This window comes from Tympanuchus pallidicinctus, unplaced genomic scaffold, assembly GCF_026119805.1.
Source record: "Tympanuchus pallidicinctus isolate F22 unplaced genomic scaffold, pur_lepc_1.0 scaffold10, whole genome shotgun sequence".
Lineage (NCBI taxonomy): Eukaryota > Metazoa > Chordata > Aves > Galliformes > Phasianidae > Tympanuchus > Tympanuchus pallidicinctus.
Genome location: NW_026294619.1, coordinates 13,125,580 through 13,148,032, shown reverse-complemented (window position 1 = coordinate 13,148,032; position 22,453 = coordinate 13,125,580). Strand labels below are relative to the sequence as shown.

Below are 22,453 nucleotides of genomic sequence, written 5' to 3'. Positions count from 1 at the left end.
TGTACAGCCAGGTTGGTGAAATGCTTCTGAGCACACCTGGACAGAAAATATATGTCCCTTGTCATGCCTCTCTCGGTAGTTGAACAGAAATACGGGCAGCAGAGAGCTCTCAAAGAACTGTGAAAAACTCAGCTTACCCATTATGTATTATGCATTAAAACCTGTGTCTATTGAGCTGTCCAAGATAAAGTCCTACTGGCATTTGATCAAAAGAGCAGGAAATTACCTTGATTTGTCCTGGCTAGAGCTGACTGCCTCGTGTAGAAAGTACTTGTGAATTAATTATTTGCAGATTTATGGGAAAAAAATAAGTAATTTATTTGATGAATATTATTCATCTGGCTATTGAGGTAACCAAGTCATGAGGAAAAAAAAAAACATTTGTGAGTGATTTATTTGAAAATTTAGTAGAAATTTGACAGGAGAAAACAATCAGACAAACTATTTGCCACTATTACTCAAATGCCAGTAGATTTGGATAGTATTCATGCACTAGTGAAGTGCATAAAGCTATGGCCCTAAGAAATGTATTGAAATATGAATTCAAGTCTTCAAATCTACACTGTTCTTAAATATTCTCCTCAACCACTGCCTGAAAGATACCTATTAGTGAGCGCAGGGTATTATTTTACATTTGCAGCTATTTATTCTTATTTGTTACGAAGACATTCTGGAAACTCTCTTGCCTGATAAAACGCCATGAAAATTGAGTACCTTTTACTTCTGTCCTGCCTCTCTTCAGTGGATCTCTAAGCACTTTACAAATTTCAATGGGTTTAATGTTACAGCTGTTCTGTGAGGCAGGAAGGCATAATGAAACCTAGGAAAAGTGGGAAGCACACATGCTGCTTGCTACAGGTTCCTTTCCATCATAAACTTTTACATTTCATGAGCATTTTTAGAGTAGGCTCCTTTCAGCAGAGCACATCATTTAAGAACTGACTACACTTTTCAAATCTGGCTGCCTGAAGTTTGGTTCTTAACTCTGTACTTAAGCACCCATAAACAGCTGCTTTATATTACATGCTGAGCTCTTGTTGAACGGGATGGAATTTTAAAGCACTAAACACACATGGAGAGAAAAAAAAACACACAAACCCATGTATCATGATACTTCAGTGCATATATGGAGGTTTAGCAGCATGACCTTAGAAGCTAGCCTGCAGAAATATTTATGGTGGTCTACTGCCATGATAACTGGGCGGCAGGCAGGTTGTGGAGACCTGTGAGTGGCTGAAGCTTGCACACCACATCACTGATGAGCAAGCACAAGCAAACCACACTCAAAACTTATCCAGCCTGCTAGGCAGGAAGGAAGACACCTCCCTGCTGCATGCCCCACTTGTATGCTTCCAGCAGCAGAGCTGCAGTCCCTCCCCTGCTTCTTGCTTGAAACTGTGACTGTATTCCGTACACGAAGCTGTATTTCAAAGCACTGTCTAGGTATTAGAGATCTGGCATTAGATGTTGTGGCAGCTCTGCCATGGCACGTGCAGTAGGGATAAAACCAACACCCTTCTCAAACTGTTGGATATTTTCTTGTCAAGTTCAGTGTGAGGAGGACTTGATCTCTAGTACCAAATGGAGATCACCAGTCAACAAATTATTGAAGAGAAGCTGCATACTAAGGCGGTACGTGACTAAATTATCCCCTGAATCTTGCCATCTGAATTCCTGCAGAAGTGAATAATTAAAGAAACGACCTAAAAGATACATGTTTTTATGTAATGATGACTGAATATCAAATTAAAGATCTGCTGATCAGCTTAAGCAGAAAGAAACCGTAGAAGAAGAAATAAATATTTGGATGGTTGCTGTTGATCACTGGTGGCAGTTTAAATTCCAGATTTACTCAGTGTGATTTTTGTTCTCTTTCCCGCTGGCATGTCTTCTCTCTTGAAATAGGAAAAATCAAAAGGAGTCAATTGTGCTTTCAGGTTTTCTCCATTTCTGTGTTGTGACTGCAAAAATCATAGGGGAGGATATTGCTCTTTTTTAAAGGAATAGTTTTTATTACCAACAGAGAAAGAAAACAATAGAAGCATTTCTGTTGGTATTTGTTTATTTTCAGATGGATTCTCCTAGGCAAAATTGACGTCAGGAGAGCTGCAGAGTCTCTGCTTATAACACAGGCAGGTACAATTCTCATCCTGCCCCACATTCATTCTCTCAGTGCAGTCCAGCTACACTCCATTGTGAAAACTTGCTTTGTTTTTTTCCTGAGGTCAGTCTGAGCTCAGCTATTCTTCGTGTTTCTACCTATGGGACTGCTTTCTTTCCACATCAGTAAGAGGCTCAAATCCCTTTCTAACCTTGACTGCAATGAGCGGAGCATCCATGCGATGAGGCTGCATCAGGTTAAAAGAGAAGCAGCACCAGCAGCAGCAGCAGCAGCAGCATGTTTCTCTGATAGGTCCCAGAGCATTACCTATCATTGCAAGGCACACACCCCAATCTTTAGGCTTTTCCAAGGTGCAGAAATTAGAGAACCGAGAAACCAGGAGGCCTCTGCCTTTGCAAGGCTAAAACATGCTGCAGATAGTATACACTGAGCTGCCACCTATTATCCTGAGTTGATTTAAAATAAACTGTAATCCAGGGATGAGAAATGAGCACCATAGGATGAGGCAAATCCTTCTCATGCAGGAAGATGGTGTTATCATGCTGGACTACGAAAGAAGAAACACACTGTTTCTTTGAGAGAGGACTTCTAATTTCTTGAGCAGCGTGGCTGAAAGAATCTTCTCGAGTGCACTTACATTAACAGGAGTTAATTAGAAGATTAGGCTGAGGCTGGTGTTCATGACCCCTTCAGACTATCTGGGCACACTCTTTAGTAACAACAGCCTGAAAACAGGGAAGCACAGTGTTAGCTGGCATGGCTGCTGTGCTCCAAGGATCTCTTTTCCAAGGACCCGGCAGCCTGCTCTGGGGCTCCTCCTGGCCTCTGATAGAAGGGAAAGAGATTATAAGGACCAGAGACAATTGATGAAGTCCCCATGTGTGTTGTTCAGGTTCATTTTTATCTTGCAGTGCTGAACAAAGAGATTGGAGATGCAAAATACATGCAAAATAAACCAACATAAAAGTTCAGTGACAACTAGCAAGCTTTCAACAGAGTTCCAGAAACAAACTCAGAGAGCTTGATGCACAAATAATAAAGGAGAGCAAAGAAACCAGTGTTCTTATTTTATTTCCAGTCCTTTTGGCGCCCCAATATTTCCAGCTTCTCCTGCTTACTGGCATGCGTTCTCTTCTTCCCTCTGTTTTGTTTCCACTTTGGATGACTGGCTAGCTAGCTATTGAGCCAGCAGAGGGAAAAAACGGGTCAAAACTGCAGATGTCTCAGTGTTTGTGCCCAGGGGACATCAGATAACAAGCTGTTACAGTCTGCCTGCAAATCCACTGGTTGGCTTGTTATTCTTGAGTGCCCGCATAAGGCCTCATTGATTCTAGTCTGGCATCATTCTCTTGACTCTGCAGTGCTTTGGGGGTGTCTGCAGCACAAATGCCTCATCCAGCACTCCTACGAGTCCTGGGGAATGTTTTGGGAGGGACCTCAGGTGCTATCTTCTCAGAGAAGATGTGAGATGATCCATTAGCTGGGTGATTCTGCATGCTGATGGGACACTGCCCCATACATCTGTGCCTTTGCAAATCCTGCATCCTGCAGAAAATGCTCCCGCGTTGGCAACGCAGGGAATGCGCTCACCAAGATGACTGAAAAAGCCTGCTTATGGCAAGGTAAACTACAGCACAAAGTCTCCTTGCCTGCTCTGTGACCACAGGGATCGCAAGCAAGGAAGCACATTCAGATTCAAATCACGATATATATAAAGTCTCACTAATTTAGACCCAAGAGACTTCAGGAGAGGGCAGAATTTGGCTTGCTGTGAGAAGGCAGTATCTGCATGTAAAATCACTGAAAAATGTCCAACAAGGCTATGTATACTGTGTCCCCCAAAATGTGCTTCCCTGACCGGGGAATAGCTGCTATTCATGAACTGCATGGCTGAGAGCAGAATGAGGAGGTTCACTAAAAGCAGCATGAAAAATGCTATTAACATGGTTTTAAAGAGCCCTTTAGACCCAGCCTTTGTGCAGATGGGTGAGCACAACTGGGCAGGGCAGGACCATGCAGCTCTTCTTGTGCCCCTGTGGAAATCAGTTTCACTCAGCTGCAGGACAGCAGAGAGCCTTGTATCCCCTGCCACGCAGATGTCCCACTGCTCATCACCCAGCACGGGGCAGCAATGCTGTGAATCCTTGTCCCCAGCAAGCAAGGCAAGCTAGTGGGGCTCCTGGCTGTGGGGAGGTCTGGGAGAAAAGAGGGCTTGAGAAGCGGGCAAGGAATAGTTCAAAAGGAAGCATCATGGCATTTTGAGCCTAACACAGAGGATCAGGGCAGCTGGGTAGCCTTGGAGACAGAAATTGAAGGTGTGTTATGGGGATTTACATGCTGTTTTTGGAAGCCCTGTTTCAGTTTAAGATGATTAGCACTATCTGTGAAAGCCCGCAGGAAACTGTTTCCTATGACTTTATAAAGGCATCAGACAAGGCGTAGCCCTCTTCTTTGAGCAGGAATTCCCTAGCCAGTGGCTGAAGAAACATGTTGCTTTTCTCCTTGCTAAGAGTAGACAGCTGCTGTACTTGCTAGATTTCCATCCAGGCTGCATGGAAAGATTTGATTTAAAGGCAAGGCTGGCTGATGACTCTTAGCATGTAAAACTTCCAAACGGGGGGAGGGAGCAGCTGCAACTACAGTTTTCCCTGGAAAGTGAGAAAATAGGGATAATTTCCGTTTCTACAGCAATGTGAATAATTATCAAAAAGAAAATGGTTGATTGGCAGCTAGAGGAATTGTTCTTACTATGCACCAAAATGGGCCAGTAGCAGCAGCACAGATGAAATCCCTGGATGGAGGAGTTGACATCTAAGCATTAAAACTAATTTTTCCACTCTCATTTTCATGTCTGTTTGCTTTTCATTCCCCCTTTCTAAAAATTTACACACACTCACACCCCCAAAACAGTGTTTTACAAGGTTTGCATGTGGACACCTCCTCTGCGATCTCCTATTACTCCTACTCACATCTCAACAGCTGACTGAATAAGACTGCAAGCCATTCAGGCATTAAGCCTCTATTAAACCCTGCATCCACTTGTAGATTAAAAGCAACAATGTTCATTCTCAAGAAGATTTGAAAAAAAGCCATACTGAGCAGCTGACAGACTTTCCCCGTCAAGATGCTTTCACACAGAGCTAGTTTTCTAATGGTGCCTCAGAGAGGTGCTTCTAGCAATTTCTGTATGTCCAGAGAACCAACAAATCCACAGCAATAGCCTTCTGATGTGTTAATAAAACACCAAGCCATTTCTGGAGCCGTCCTCTGGCATACGAGTCTGCGCTTACTTCTTCGGATGTTGCCGGTGCTTCTGCTGACACCTAAAAGTAGGTTGAACACCACATAACACCAGCTCAGCTGAGCTGCTTGACCACTGCAGAAGAGAAGTCTGGTGATGCTTAGCTAGCCCAGCTGAAAATCTGCTGAAATCCTCCCCAGCAGCTAAAACCGAAAATCAGAACATTCAAGCAGCCAAACCTAAAACATCACTGCAATTTGCTGCTCAGGTCATGGGCTCTCCAAAATAACGAATGTTAAACTAAAAAGAAACACTCTTCAGAAAGGAAGGTCACACAGATACTTTACATGGCAGGTAATGCCTTCTGTAGCCAGTCTTCTCAGACTGTTCTTGTCAGCGTGTGCTGGAGCACAGCTCATGCCTATTCAAAGAAACAAAAGATGTCTCATCTTTCACTTTCTCCTTCTTCCACACTGCTGGGAATTACTGCTCTTCTCCATTCTGCTTCTCACGTGGTGAGAGTCATTTTTAATTTTTTAGTACAGTAAAAATAATGCAAAGCTTCATGAATGAAGCTGGCAAAATACAGAGCAGGGTTTTACTCTTCATGCACAAAGACAAAATGGTAACATAATATTTAATCAGGGAGTGAAAGAAAGAGAAGTGAGTTCATTAACTTTTCCCTTGAGTGAAAACTCCTATTTTCATTTTTCTTTTATTTTTATTCAAATAGTTTGCAAGAGAACACCAGCCATATGCAAATGCATGTGTGCTCTCAGAACACAGCTTTCTTTTATATAGATGATCATGAACTGACTTCAATAAAAGGAAAGAGACCGGATTTTTCCGTAGAAATAACCCTCTCTATTACCCTCCAGTTATCTCTTCTACATTCCTCAGAGCCTGTGTGTGTCAGTAGGTGGCTTTTGGGAGTACCAGACAACCTGGACCAAAAGCTCTTATCCAGGTTTTTACCCAGGACACAACCATGAAACACAAACAGCACCAAAATGGCTTCACTATGGATGTATCCTGAAGACTCTAGAGGAGCCTGTGCTGCAGCATCTCTCCCAGATGAACCCTTATGGATGTGGCCTGCAGATATCCCCACTTGGACAGCAGCATGGTTGAGCACAGGCTTTCAGAGAGCTGCAACAACAATTGAAGTTACCTACGTGGTTCCCACGTCCCCTCCAAGACAATAAAAATGTACTCATCTCCTATCACCTGGAATTATTTCTCGATTCCTCCTGCCGTTATTTCCTTTCAAAGAGCTGAGTTATCAGAAGCCACTAATTTATAAGGGGCAGTGCCTTCCTCAAAGACGTTACCTCTGTCCAATCAGTATCTGAAAAACCACCAAGAACCTCTCAATGAATCTTTCTGGATTGCATCCTAAGCAGCTGCTGATTCTTTCTGAGTAATAACAGAAGAGAAATCTGAGAGGAGAAACTGCAGCTGCTGCCACAGCAGAGAGAGCTTATTATGAGACGTTGAGCTCTCTTATTTTTACTCTTATTTTTGTTGTTGTTTTGTGGGTTTGCTTTGTTGTTTTTTTCTTTTTTTTTTTCTTTTTTTGTTTTTTGTTTTTTCCTAAGTGGTGGATTACGATGGAAAATCCACACTGGGAATTTGAAACGTATCCCTGTAACAAGCAGGTTCCCATGCAACTGCAGATGACTTCACCTATTTTGGTTAGCAACAAATTACAAAATGAACTTCTCAGCTTTGTCCCTTGTGGTGTTTCTACTGCCTTTGTATGTGAGCCAGATTTTGCACTGGAGGCACTGAACCATGATTTGAGCCATTTGCCACCAGTGCTTGCCTCTTTCCAATGCACGCTGGCTCAGGTCACCTAAATTTCCAGTGCTATGTTGCACCATAATCAAACCTGTCTCTGTGGTTAATGCATTTTGATACTAAATCTCTCAGAGCAGGGATCATATTGGATTTTTAGGTCCTATTACAATACAATAACCGATAACGGGGAACACTGTCTGCAGTAAAATACGATTCCCCAGGCGGCACTTAATGCAACCTTTCAGTCCTTAATTACTTGAGACAGAATCAGAGAGGAAAAAGGGAAAGCCCAGAATAAATGGAGCATCTGCTCCTGCAGCCCCCAGGAGGACATTGGAACTGCCAGGACTGAGGCCCCCAGGGGGCTCCTCTTGCTCAGGATGCACAGCAGTGCTGCAGGCATGCTTCTATCCACCCTGCTGAGCAGGAACTTATTGTGTCATACTCGGGGCCAGAAGGTTCTGAGGTGAATATTCTCAGGGGCAGACCTCAGTCCAGTGCTATCAAGAAAGGAACTTCAGAAAAGCTCAAGTTTTTGAAAAGAATTACCAAAGCTCTTTGAGGATCGCAAAATGCTGCTTCCCGTTTGCATTACAAAGACACGTGACACTGAGATTAAGAATTAAAACAAAAAAAGAAGCAGAGTACCTGATGTTGTAACATACATGAACCTCAGGTGGCTATGGGCAGTGGTGAAAGATGGTAGGTGGAAGTGAGCAGGCTTCCAGGCACCAGAAAAATTCAAGAGGCTGAAACACTTCTGACTTCCTTCAACCTCCTTCTTCGCTGTCAAACCCCTAGAGGAAATAAGATAAAAAACAAACAAATAAAAAGAAAAGCTACTCTTGAGCAGGCAGGTTTCTTACCCAGCAGGCAGGACAGGGAAGTTATTTTCCCCTTTATCTATTCCAGGCCTTCCTCCAGAAGCAACACTCTTTTTCCCTCACTGTGAGAGTTCAGTTAAGCACTTATCAAGCCCTTTCCAAATCTGGAAACACTGATGTGTCGTGGAAATACTTCTTTGTTCAAGGGTTACTGGGTGATTAATTGCAGTAGCTCCTCGAAGGACAACTTAATCTGCATTAGCAATTTACTTGCTTCTCAGTGCCACTGAGTGTGTTGGGAAGGTGGACGGAGAATTAGGAAGTTAAAATCATTTTTACTCTTCTTATCTCTTAATGTGTCTTAAGCAACTTGCCTAAATGGCTGGCAAAGATATACCACTATACAGTTGTTAAATATATTACGAAAACAAGTCAACAGAGAACCTCAGGTTGATTTGGGTCTTTTAAAAACTTTCCCAAGCAGTCCTAAGCAGCTGAGCCCCTAAACTGTTCGTCAATTTTAAAATTGTAGCTTTAACCAGCAACATGATTTTGCAAACAGTCCATTGTATGTCTTGGAACCAAAACTGTTCTGTGACACAGGCATGTTTCATTACTGGTTCAACAAGTCTCAATCCCATATGGCTTCAGTTACAGAGAACTCACTGGAGCCTTTCCTTTCTTGCACAAAAGCATCGTCAGCTAAACTCCAACCAAAGCTTTTTTTTTCAGGCATGTGCAAGGGGTGGAAAGAGCCTAATTGAATCTGATTTGATAGCTTCGCCAGTTTTAGAAATTAGCATGGACTGACATTTATTCTAGAACAAGTGTTGGGGGAAAAAATAAAACAAGAGGCCAGACTCTTAGTGCTAAGATTGTGGGATGGTGCAAGGGTAAACAGTGGGAGCTACAGATAGGCATGCAATGCTTCTACAGACGAGGAGCAAAGGTGAATGAAGGGTTTGATAAATCCATGCTCCTGATTTTGGAAGCTATGGGCACTCGGTTCTGCTGGCTCCAGCACCAGTGGCTTCCCAGTGAGCAAAACCACCCCTTCGTAGAGGCCAGTATGAAATCACAGCAGTTCGAACATCCTCCTGCAGTTCATGGTTCTCAGCCAAAGCCCACTCAAGTCGACAGGAATCTTTTTGTTGACTTCAAAAGGCACTGACTAGTCCATAATTTGTCATTAGATCCTTTGAGGATAATTAAAGCCATATCGTGTAACAACGGAGGGTGGACACAGTTCCCTGAATGATACATTTTTCTGTCGTTTGCTTAGTTAGCTGCTGATGACAAAAACACCAGTAGCAAGAACATCCATTTAGTCTGTGCTGTGAGCCTGCCAGTGGCTCTGAGGCGTTAGGTGATGCAAGGAATCATAGCCTTGCCTTGGCCTCAGCATCCCAAATATTCACAAAGGAAGAAGTCAAACTCTTCCCTGCCTTTGGTATCTCTTCATTGCACTGTCTCCTTTTCGCCCACCACTGCAAGCCAATGTCATTTCTCAAGCAGGAAGTGGTGTTTTGAGGAAGGGCAGTGTAAACCACACCATCTTGAGATCACACAAAACCTTTCCTGATGGAAAAAATGAGGTCTGAGAATCGTCCTGTCTGCAAGCTCTGTGCCAGCAAGGTTTCACTCCATCTCTTTCAGTGGTAGGCTGTTCCAGTTGTTTGAAATTTCATCTCTGTTTAATCAGCCCATGTGCCCAGCTGTGTGCTAAAGTAATCCTTCTGGAAACCACTGAGATGGCTTTTCTTTATGAAATCTCATTACATGATAGGTAGTAGCAGCATCTATAATGCAGGTTGCCATTTTACTCAGTTCTTTACAAGGCTGCCTGACTTTAACTGGCCGGGCTGACATCTTCCATGAGAGGTCTTCCCTCCGGCTAGTAGATTCTTCAGTCTTTTGTACTACACACTACTCAAATCTGGTTACCCTGGCCCTATCAATTCCCTCTTAGGTCCTTCTGTAGCACAACTATAATGCTGAAGTTCTTACAGCAGCTCCCACATTTTTACTAGCTCACTGCAGATTGGAAGAGGTAGCCTGATACTCACTCTGGGCTGACAAGGAAAAGGTTGGTACCCAAAGGGTCAAAGCAGGGCTCTTACCTACCTCCACCACCGCAGAGTTCTGTACCCTGGAATTTCAAGACAGGTGCTGGGGAATAGGAGCAGCAGGTACCTGCAAACACCTGGCTGAAGGATGTGTACAGTATTCTTCATTTTGTAGATGCCTTGCTTTGGCAACCCTTTATATTATTCTTTTAATATCTTGGTACTGGGGCATGTAAATGAAAGATGTTCAAATGCTGCCTTCTCTAAAGCTTTCTCACAAGGTGCCTCTGGAGCAGGAGGCTGAGCCAGGTGCCAGGGCAATGCCTGGCATTCTTGGAGCATTTATGGGCATCCGTGGGAGGCTGTCCCTTCTTGGGACACTGGGGTGATGGAAATCCTGTCTCTGTAAAACACTGCTTGTAAAACACTAGCTGAGATGGGGCCACCAGGTATAGGATCCCCAGGGGAGGTACTTGCACTGCAGATCTGCTTGGGGGAATGCATACTGTGCCATGGCTGCAGGCAGGGTGCTGCCCACATGGAGCAACCACAGCTCTCATCAAGTCAGCCCAGGTGTCCTCTTGCATGGACATCAGGCATGTAGGCAGGTGGGGAGTGCTGGTCACTTCTCACTGTGACAGTGAATGCCACCAGGACATATAATTAAATTCAGACGCCAAAAAGACCTCAGGGTGAGATAATACAGGTGTAGCTTCCAGTAGCAGAGATCACATGCCTGAGAACACTACCATTTATCAAACCTTGCAACAGGTAGGCCTGGTTTTAATATTTAAAACAATGTTTCAAACCTCAGTTCTTCCTGCAGGCATGAAATAGCACACAGACAGAGGTTCCCAGCTGGCATGCCATCTCTTCCTCCTCTCTCTGCTTGTGCCACAACCAATCCTACTTACCACACCTAGCACTTTTGCCTCACACCTAGAAATGCTGGATGGGTTTTACACTTATTAAAGGGCACCACAGCAGATCTCACAGTCTATCAGAGCGTGTGCTGCTCTTTATCTTGCGAGCCCATCTTCACTGCTGCGTTGAGCAAAAAGGGCAATTCTCCTTCTGCAAACCAGATATTCCAATTTCAAACTTGTGTTGATGTTTTTCTTTCCTGAGCTGCAGTTATTACAAGCTCTGTCTTTTCCAGGCGTGTTGTTGTGCTGGATCAGAAATAGCAGTGCATGGCCACAGGTTGAGCCCTGTGTTTTGCTAACACTTTGGAAGACGATACCATCTGTGACACGATTCAGATCAGCGGTTAAGTGAAATTCAGCTGGCAGGGAGTTATTCGCCAGATTAATGTTTCAGAAGTTCTCCTGCTCCCAAAACGATGCTTTGTTTTCCCTCTCCCTCTATTTCTTTCCACATCTCGGTAGGCAGGGCCTGTCAGGTGTCAGAGGCGCCTCATTAGCAGGCCTGGACAGGGCAGGAAACACAGCCTTTGCTGCCAGAAACTCACAATAAACAGAGTGTGCATCCTCACCACTCTGAGTGAGGGCAGCATGCCATAGAATTATTGCAAGGCACAGAGTGAGGGTCCTCCCACTGTACCCTAACACAGAGGACACCCTCAGCTCACGTGCAGAGGGCAACATGGAAACTCCTTTCCTGGGCACCACATTTTGTCTATCTGGAGAACACCAGGATGAGTTGTCACGTGCCTCTGAGATGTATCCCAGTGGCACAAGTGAGAACAAATTGAAACCAGCTTGGATTTTAACACCACAGCAGCCATATATCCCTCCACATGCAAAGGCTTTGTCTGGCTTACAAGCAGCCCAAGTAACTTCAATATCCATTTGTAGAGATGGGCTTTGTGGAGGTCCCCTCTGAGAGAGAAGTGCCATGTTTTTGGAGCAGTCCTGTAAAGAGCTCCCAGCCCTGGGAAACACCTAACTAATGTAAACCACATGATTCTGACATGGGAAATAAAATCCTGCAGCACTGTTGTTTGCAACTCTTCCCAGCCATTTCCTGCAACACATTTGCCTATAGAATATCTCTCACAGTGGCAATCTTCTTCAGCATGGGTCTCTTCAATGGTAGCTCCTTACAAAGCACATGCTCAAAACCAAGCTCTCTATCTCTGTGTCTGTTGGTCCAGGGTTCTCTCCAGTGGATAGTGTGGAGCCTCAGAGGTTTCTATGGTATTTTAGGGTCAGGGGGCTGTTCTGCAGTGCATCAGGCTTTCTCTGGGTAAAGCAGTTCTTTGTAACTGAGAGATTGGAGGTCAAAATAAATGAATTCTCATCACCATCACGTAGCTTCATAAGCTGCCCACTGCCAGTGTTAATCGAGCATAGTAATTAAGCAATGAAGGCAGTTGTTTCTGAAGTACTTTGAACGTCATAAAATAGTTTTGATGGTTAAAAAACAGACGTGCTGGAAGCCATCACCATGACAGTGCTGAAGCCGAGATGTGCACTCCGGCAGCAAGACACAGTAAATTCAGACACAGAAAGGATGGATCACTTTGGAAAAAATAGTTGGATAGAACAGAATGTTTTTGAACCTGCACTTTGCTGTTTGCCTGTTGATTGGACACCATGTCTGGTCACTCCAAGCAACAGAGTGACAAAGAGCTTAAGCAATTATTTCCTTGAAACAATTTGGAAATGTACCTGCTCTTGCCATATACCCCATCCGGGAGGCAATTTTCCCCTGCCCTTCTCTGCATCAGCCTGGAGTTCCTGTTAGAAAGATGGGGTAATACAGAGAGACATCAGCATCATTCACTGAATGAAAATACTGAAACAGCAAATGGTTTCTAAAAATAAAAATATAGTGAATATGTCTTTAGGTCTCTGAGGCATTATACGGTGACTAATCAGAGCAGTTTTCCTACGAAAAAGGGACAGAAGCAATAGAGATGGAATCAAATTTAATAGTACAAAATGCGAGGTCGTGCCCTGAGGGAGTAATAACGAGAATTTCTGCTACCAGCTGGGAGCTCATCAGTTGGAAGTGACAGAGGAGGAGAAAGACCTGCGTGCGCCAGCCGATCAAATGACTGCAAGCTGGCAATATCATGCAGATGTGAGAAAGAAAAATGTGAGCCTAAGACACATCAGATGAAGGATTTCTAATAGAAGATTTTAATACCATCACAGAAGTACAGAACGTTCTACATCCACGTAGAAGATGAATTAATTTAAAATTGCTTTTTTTTCCCCTGCTTTTCTCTTTTAGGATGACCAGGGGAGGAGAGAGCTTTCTTCTACAAGAAGAGACTAAAAGGGCTTGGTTTCTCAAAATTAGCAAAATACAGGCTGGGATGAGATATATTTGTTGCTTATGAATACCCCAGAGAGAAGTACCAAGAAGAGAGAAGAGCCGTTTGAGTGAAGAGGCAGGGCTGCCAGAAGAGAGTACAAACATGCCAGGAAAACATTTCAGCTGGAGATGAGAAGAAGGTCCTGTCTCTCCAAGAAGTACATTTGTGGGATTGCCTAGCAGGAAGTTTTATCAGAAAGAAAACCCCAACTTGTTTTAATTCAGATTGAGTGCAGTTCCCTACAGATACCATCCCTACATCAAAGAGCATGGGACTGGATGACATGACACAGAAGGTCCTTTCCATGCTATTTTCCATCATCCCCATGTGCTTATCTCATTCAACAATCTAAGTTTTCATACAGAGAGCATTCTTTGAGCTGACAAAGCTAGCTGATTTGACTTGTATGGACTTGCTGACCCTAAGAACTCAACAGCAAAGACCTCATGCTGTCTCCAGGCTACTTTCTGGCCCATTTTATTGGGGAAATTGGTGAGCCCAGTCCCAAGCCTATTTCTATTGCGTATTCCATGTCACTCAGGCATACATCGTATCTTTGGGGAAACAGGCTGTATGGGAACTGTTGAGTCACAGCCTGAACCACTGATTGATCACAGAGGGAAAGGACTGGGTCAGCCCTGAGAGCACAGGTGAAGGCAATTCAGCTGTGTGACCTCAAGGGGTGGAGCCTGGCTGCACCTCTCTTAGACCCCATTTAAGGGCTGACAGCCACTGGGGAAGGATGTTTGGTTGGAGATCCCTCTCTAGTGAAATTTATCCTCATGATCTTCAGAAGTGGATGAGCATCCTTTTCCTCTTTTTCCTTTTACTATTTCACTCTTGCATTGCCTTTCCACTGCACTAATCTTTCTGACTGTGACACAGGCCAAAGGCCCCAAGCTGTCCACTGCATTGTGACAAGCTCTGCTCCTGCCCACAGTAGAAGGAGATCACTCTTCATCCACCTGCTACTGCAGTGGCATGTACAGACCTCATCCCTGCAGTGCCAGGTGCTACATCAGCACATCATGGACAACTCTCTGTGTTGAGGAGCTACCTAATTAGAGATGGAGCCTGGACAAAGTCATAGAGAAGGATGGAAAATTGCAAATTGCAAGCCTCGAGGTGTACAGTGAACAGGAACTCCAACCTGCCAGGTGCTCTATGAGGTTTTAAAGTCATCTGAAGACTCAAAGTCCAGACCAGAAGCAAAAAATAAAGTGAACACATATGGCAGGGGATTAGATGGTACAGGCTGAGTGAAATTAAGCATATGGCATTAAAAGTCCACGTTTGAGATTATTTAAATTATATCATCACTATGATCTGCAAATCTCAGCCCTGTGGTAGTTTGCTGGATGGCTCTTAAAATTGGTCTGTTCTGGCCACTCAAAGTACGCAGAAATTTGTTCTTCTTTTGCCTGTAACAGGAGACTGGGAATCAACAAATGATCTCAGAAAGTAGATACAAAGAACAAGATGAGGAAATGTTAAGTATGTTTCTTTGGTTTCAGGCTTTACTACATCAGCAATAACCTTCTTTAACCTTCTTCTCCCCAGCACATCACAGCCATCAGGCTGCTACGCTGTTAGGGTGATTGTTCTTTTCATGTAGCACTGTAACTTCATGCAGCAATTTGTCACTACAAATAAAATATCTTTGCAGTCCCAGGCAGCTTGTGAACTGAAACAGGCATGGCACATAAACTCAACTGGGAGGTACAAGCTCAAGCACAGAGGAGCCTGGAGAAGAGAGAAGGGGGAGTGCTCCAGGAGAAAAGCTTTACAAAAGACTGCCAAGGAAGATGAGCTGTGAGAGTGCACCAGGCACAAGGGCAGGAGTGTGAGCAAGGGGTACATAGAGGGACATGGAGAACATCCAGAGGAATGCAAGAGAAAGAGGATGGAGAGGAAGACTGAGGGAGCTAACGGCCCTGTACACATTCCAGGGACTCTGAAAGGAGGAATCACCCAAGGTGCTGTAGGTCATGTAGGATGCCTGTTACATCCCACCCTAGAGTCACTCCACTTCCTTCATATGCATATATACAAAGTGAGATGCTTCAAGGTGAAAAGCACCTATAAAAGCACTTAGTATTCTGGGGCTTGAGAAGCTGTGAAAATCATTTATTCAGAAACGTGCCTGAATTTTGTTCCTTCATGGTACAGATGTCATTCAACTGTAGATCTGCATGAGTGTTTAAGTGCATATCTTTGTATTTAATGTGACCAGTTTTCTTCGGCTTGCAACAGAATAGTCACGTTTGGATAGCACATGCACAAAGCCCTTACTTTGAGCACAGCTACTGAACGTATGTTTATTTCAGTTTTATATTTCAGGCACCGAGCAAACCCTCAACAAATGCTGTCCTCAGAACTTGGCCACACTCCCAAATCAGTCAAACTTTCCATGGAGTCAGAACCTTGGAAATCTCTCACCAAGAAGGAAACATTGGTTGCCTGAATTCATTTAAGTAGAGGAGGGGAAATAAGAAAACACATTCATCAAGTTTGGTCTGGTCAGATGATACTGAGCAGAAACTCAGCCTTTCACTAGGTTTTACAACCTCACTGACCAGCTACATGTTATGTTGGAGACAAGAGTAGGATGGAGATGGAGAGGACCAAACCAATGCCTAGTTGTTGATGCTGTTCAATGGGAAGACTGCCGTGCCCTTGGAGAGGCCCAGCTCTCCAGGGAAGGATGGTTTTTGCTGTAAAGAGGGACAGAGCAGGGCTTCATTTTCAGGCAGACTACATTTGAATTAGGCAGCACAGAGCAGATGTCCAAGAGACAGCTAGGAGGTGGGAACAAGGCAAGGCATAGGGAATGAGTCACCCACAGCCGAAGCCAAGCAAGGGCTGAATGCTGCAAGAAATCATATAAGGCAAGAACAAGGCAGAGAGAAAAAGAGGAGTCATCCTTGCAGGGAAACAACCAGAGAGACAGAAGGAGGAGGTGAGCAAAAATCCTAAAAACATCAGATTGTAGGACACGAGAATGACCGCCCTTTACCAGGTGGGCATGCAGCCTGCCTAGTATTCTGTTGCTAGCAGTGGCTCAGAAAAGACATTTAAAGAAAAAGTGCAGAAAAGCCAGGATGACTGTCATGTGACCTTCTCCTGAGGACTCTTCCAGCTCCTGGCAACCCAAGGCACTTGCAGCATTCACAGTCTTCAGGGACCTTATCTCTGAACCTAAATGCTGCTCAGCCCCTCCACACTGCTGGCCTCTGTCATACCTGGGAGCAGCAAGCTCCACGGCCTGACTGCTTGCTGGGAGAAGGGAAGCAAGGAATGGACTGAGAGGTCTGGGAGTATAAAGAGACTTCTTCTGGGAGGGGACCTATGACATCAGCCAATCAGCCAGCATTCTCAAAACTGCAAATAGAGGCCACATCATTCGTGCAACCGTCCAGTCCCTTGGAATCAAATGTTAGTATTGCCTTCAGATGGACTGCCCCAAGTGTAACACTGCCAGAAGTGAAACTCTTTCTGAAGGAGAAAAATGACAAAATCTATGACTTTCAGCACCAAAAAATTTATTTTTTCCTTCAGAGACTCAGTCCCTGCAAGGGCAGTTCTTCCCCAGGAACTTTACAGCCCAAGCTGGAGCTCCTTGCTGGCCACCCCCATGCTGGAGAGATATAAACCTGCCCTGCGCTCCCTGGGCAAGAAGAGAGGAGAAAGGCTTTGTTTCCTGAAACGCTGGAGCATTTCTCTTTCCCTCCAGGAAAGGGGCAGCAAATGAACGTATTGTAACCACTAAAAGAAATAGGGAGAGGGGAGGGGGCAGGATTTAGGTTAGAAACGGAGCTGATGTTTTGTAACAAAGGAGGCTGCAAGGTACATGGCCACAGTGGGGGAAAAAAAAAAAAAAAAGGAAGAAGAGAAAGAGAATAGAAGAAAAAGAAAAAAGAAAAAAAAAAAAAAGAAAAAAGAAAAAGAAAAGCATTCAAAGCCTTTACAGCATCCATCAAAGCAGTAACATTATTGCACGGTGGGTTTATAGCTCCCTTGCATCCACAGCAGCAGCTTTTCAGTTGGGCTATGCTTAAAAAGAGGCCAGAGCTGGCTCCTTGCTGCTCCTCTGTGCATGGGCATTTCCCATCCCCTTGCAGCAACTGCAAAATTCATTTCACCCTTTAATTGGATTTCATGCAGCCACACAATGCGTGGCACAGCATGGATGGTGCTGCTTGGGAGAGGGGTACCCATCACCCACCTGGGTACTGGATAGGGGTACTGGGGATGAGAACGAGCAGGGTGTCTGCAGACAACCTACCAGGTGGCTGCCGTGCTGGGAGCACAACTAATGCCCTATTTCTGGTGTCAGATTTCAGCAACACACAAGTCGCTTCCATTTCATCACACTCAAAAACGGCTGGGCTTAACTAGGTCACATTTCCTCACCATATCAGAGGCAAAGGTTTGTCTTGCTTGAATGATTTATGTGAGGCCCAGCCTTTGTATGGGGCAGAGATGCCAGCACCCTGCTGCAGGAGATGACTGAACCTCAGCCTCCAATGGGTAAGTGAAAGAAGAAAAGGTGAGCAGGCATTTTGGTGTAAACCTCAGTCTTCTTTGCCTCCTTCTATCAGCTGCTTTGATGGCACAGCCCTCTGCCTCCCATTGCAGTCATCGTCAGTCAGACATGGTGGTGATGGCTCCCGCATGGTGGGCTATTGACTGCTAGCAGCTTCTTCAGGGAAAATACCCAGGGAGCCCTGAAAGCAACTTCAGGAGCTGCTCTCTGGTACCAGCTGGACCAACTCCTGGCTTTAACGTGAGTTCTACCCCCAGTCAGGCCATGTCATGGCACCCAAGATCTCAGTGCCTTGAGCCATCTCATTCCCCATGCTGATGCTGGGCTGCTTAAAAGCACCCACCCTCTTGCTAGGATTTTTTTTTTCCATCAGGGAAAAAAAATACCTTTCGATTTTTACTTATTTAGGAGGATAGGGCTTCAGGGAGGCCTTATATTAGTCTATAAATACTTACAGGGGGCCTACAAGACAGACAGTGAGAGGCACTTTATCAGTGAGTGTAGTGACAGAACAAGGGGTGATGGCTTTAAACTAAAAGGGAAAAAATTTAGATTAGATGTACGGAAGAAATTCTTCCCTCAGAGGGCAGCCCAGCCCAGAAGGGGGTTGGGGCTGGGTGGGCTGTGAGGTTCCTCCCAGCTCAAGTTTTTCTGTGATACTATAAACTGACTTATCCTTATTTTTCAAACATCTCACCACAACCCTCCTTATGCAAGTGGAAACAAGACAAAGCTCTCTGCCCCCTCTACATCCATCATTTCCTCTGCCTGTTTTTGCTCATTCTTCAAACCATGTTACTTGCACAGTGTGCCCCAGCCTGCAATTCACCTGCTTTTCTTACACAGCAGAGAGGTGGCATTGTCAGCCTTGCTTTTTTATCCCACTCTTCAGGCAGCCAGCCATTCTATTTCCTCTTGAGACAGCTGCTGCAGACTGAGCAGATGTTTCCACTGAGCTGTGTCCAGTGACACCCATCCTCCCCCTGCCACCACACAGCCGGTCACAAGCCTGGCAAGGCACAGAGGCATCCTTCTGCACCGTGGTTGTCAACAGTGAGCTCCAACTGCCTGCTCACCTGCTATGGTTAGGTCCCACCAGGCACCCTTTCCTAAATAATTTCACACCATCTGCAAACCTTGCAGCTTCACTGCTTCCCCTAACTTTTGTGAGCCATTAATAAACACTGAGCCCCAGCAGCAGGCTCACAAGCTGCCAGCTTTGCCCCCTAGCAGCCCCTTCACCCCCAGCTCCCAGAGGGCCACAGCCCACGCATGCTGCTTTGCAGGGCCTGAGGGAGCACAGTGCCAGGCCTGCCTCCTCAGCTCAGCAGTGTGCCACAACCAGTGCTCCATGGGGCTGGAATTCCTGCCTCACCTCCCTAAGGAGGCACCCATTCAGTGTGTTATTCCTCTAGTCCACAAGGCAGGGGAGGTATGCTTTATTTTTGCCTCGCAAGGGAAACAAGAGGAAAACTTTGCTCTGCACGTCTCCGCTTCTAACAGGCCCCATGAAGCTGCAGGGCATGATCTCCTGCCACTCTAAGCCACGCTGGGTCAGAGCATGGCTCTGCCGAGCACTTTGCACAGCCCACCATCCATTCAGAAAGGCTTGTCACTGTGCAGGAAAAATCAGCCACTCCTGCAGACTACACAGACTTGCTCAGCTGCTCACTTTGAGAGCTTAGCCACATAAAAAGGAACCCAGCACGCATGGTACATGACTTTAAAGCAATATGCTGTGGTCAAAAGAAAGTCATTGTTGCTGGCATGAGCTGAGAGAGCTCTTCATAGCAGAGGTTACCCCGCCTATTTTCTACTTCTCATTCCCAAAGCTGTCAGCTAAAATGCTGCTAAGAACATCCCTTCTTTCCTCCTAATAATTGACCAAACCTAATTTCTGTTCCTTTTCCAGAGAGATCCAGGCTGGAAGGTCAAGCACAGCTTGCAGAAGGGACAACTTGAGCAGGTAGGAGCAGGGGACTAGAGGGAAGATTGCCTGGAGCAGCTGGTGCTTTCCGTCTTAGGACAAAGAGCCAAGGGCAGCAGCAAAACCTGCCTTCCTCCGTGCACGAGGGACACAAAGGGCAGGTTTCCTGCTCACTATTTCTGCCCTCGTTCCGCTTACTCTCAGCAACTGCCAGCTCTGCTCACAGTCCCCCGTCGTCCCCCCCGCATCACTCACACACCTGATGCTACCTTTTGTGCTGCTCACGATCCTCACCACAGCTCCCATCACTCCAGATGTGTGTTCTGCAAAGGGACTGTGCTCCAGGTTTTTTAAATATGTCTTGAAAAGAGAGTGGCTATTCACGATGGCTCTTGCTGATTTTCCTTCTGCATCCTATTCATTTTTAAGCAGTACAGCTAATAGAACTAAAATATGCTAAGCTACCACTTCCTGAAGTTACCTTCTTTGTTTAAAGTTCCCTATTGCTTTATTTTTTCTGGGTAGGAAAAAAAGAGCTCTTCAGTGAAGGCTTATAAATACTGTGTTATTTCCACTATCATAGAACCACATTGGATTGGAAGGAATCGCAAAGCCCACTCAGTTCTAACCCTTAGCGTGGGCAGGGCTGCTCCTCTCCAGCTCAGGCTGCCCAGGCCCCATCCAACTCGGTCTTGAGTGCCTTCAGGGATGGGGCATCCACAGCTTCTCTGGGCAGCTGTGCCAGTGCCTCACTGCCCTCTGAGTGAAGAATTTCTTTCATACATCTAATCTATATTTTTCCCCTTTTAGTTTAAAGCCATCACCCCTTGTCCTATCACTATTAGACCATATAAAAAGTCACATGGTTTAATGTGACTTTTATGTCTCCTCATGGTCTCCTGTTTCCCTTTCAAGCACTGGAAGGCTGCAATGAGGTCTCTCCAAAGCCTTCGCCGGGATGAACAAACCCAACTGAGCCTTTCTTCATAGGAAAGGTGCTCCAACTCTCTGATAATTTTCATCACCCTCCTCTAGACCTGCTCCAACAGCTCCGCATCTTTCCTGAGTTAGGGAACCACTACAAACTAAACAGCACTGAGAGAATGATTGACTCCTCCCCCCACCCTCCCTCCCCAAATCAATTTGTAATGCAGTGGTATTCATTATTTCATGGTAAATCTTTTTGCTAGTAGACGCCACTATCAAACATTTCCAAGTCACATTCTCCCCTCACTGGGGAATGTTCATCAGACTACTACTTATCTTATCGTAGACTTGGATGAACTGCTTGGAAAACGTCATGCCTCCATCACATGCTCCCTTTTTCTGCTTGTGACTGCCTTACTCTGAGTCTGAACAGGACTGGTAGTGCCTTTGCCAACGTGGATTCATGGTACCGAGGCCCTCAGGGGCTCAGCATAACCAACACAGCCATTTGTATAAAAATTAGAAACATGAAGAAGGGTGACCAACCAACCCTTCAGACAGCCAAAAGGCTTCACTTTAGTATTTTCAAAATGAAGTATTCAGAGCAATTCTTCATTCCCTTCTAAGCCAAAAATCTCAAATCCTCATAAACGGAATCAAGAAAATGAAATAAAAGTTTTTTCCCCCTCTTCATTTCGCCATTTGTTCTTAATTTCCTAGAGATGCTCTCTGCCTTTACCAAGACCTGGCTCTTGCATAAGGATTCTCTTTAGCATAAACTAAACTTCTTTCCTGGACAGAGGAACCCAAGCAATGTGGACAGCTCTTCAACACACCACCCATAAGTTATTTCCATAGGTTATCCTATTCCAAATGCTTTATAAGCTGCTGCCTCCAGCCACAACCTACAGCTCACCAGAAATGTCTGTTATGTTATAATGTGATGAAGAGCACAGTAATAATAGCAGAGTGGCAAAATCCTAGACTGCAGCAAGGGAGGATAAGTCCAAATGTAGCAGACAATGCCATAGAAATAAAGCTGCTTACCCTTGGAAGGCCTTAGGTGGGCAGGGACTTCCAGCAAGTTATCTCTTCTACCAACCTTTAAATGAGATCATAGAATCAAAGAAGGTCTGGGAAGAGGTGGATCCTGGCTCCAACCCTTTGTGGTCACTTTGTGGTGCATTGCATGCACCTGAGCTCCCCTAGGTGGGCCCTGCCTTTCTACCAGGTGCTCAATCACTGCTTCAAACTCTGACTCAGCATTTCCACTACAGATGCCTGAGGAGCACAGGTCAGTGAAGGTGCACCTGCCTCCATGCTACATACTGAAGTATTCCCTCTTGCTCATGCTGGTACAGCACTCTTTTGTCCTCCCTACTGCCAACATCTGAATTGCAAGTTCACAGTGCATCCAAATTTTCATCTGCTCCCTATAGACCCCATTCAGCATTTCCCACTCACCAAGTATCTGTTTCAGATTAATTGGCCTGAAGATCAGGTAGTGTGCATTTGTCTGGATTATTTCCTGCCCAAGCTAACCTCGATAGATATAATTTTTTTAAAGGGAACATTTTGGCAGAGCATCAGAAAGGAAAACACCCTGACTGTGCAATTATAGCTTAATGTGCAATAGCCATCCAGGAGACACAGGGGAAGCCCTGGCATTTGGGGCGGATGAAATGCAACTCACTGCTACGTGAGGAAAAAAATG

At 45.1% G+C, this 22,453-nt stretch overlaps 1 long non-coding RNA gene across 1 annotated transcript; it reads right to left on the bottom strand.

Annotated features, from left to right (window-relative positions):
• Positions 1-1,602: 1,602 nt before the first annotated feature.
• LOC128091136 (uncharacterized) lies at positions 1,603-21,900 on the bottom strand. The gene is made up of 5 exons (XR_008211261.1): positions 21,787-21,900; positions 12,687-12,755; positions 7,812-7,960; positions 5,706-5,784; positions 1,603-4,770 (listed from the first exon to the last, which is right to left on the bottom strand). It is a non-coding gene; the product is annotated as an uncharacterized LOC128091136 (long non-coding RNA).
• Between the last annotated feature and the right edge of the window lie 553 nt (positions 21,901-22,453).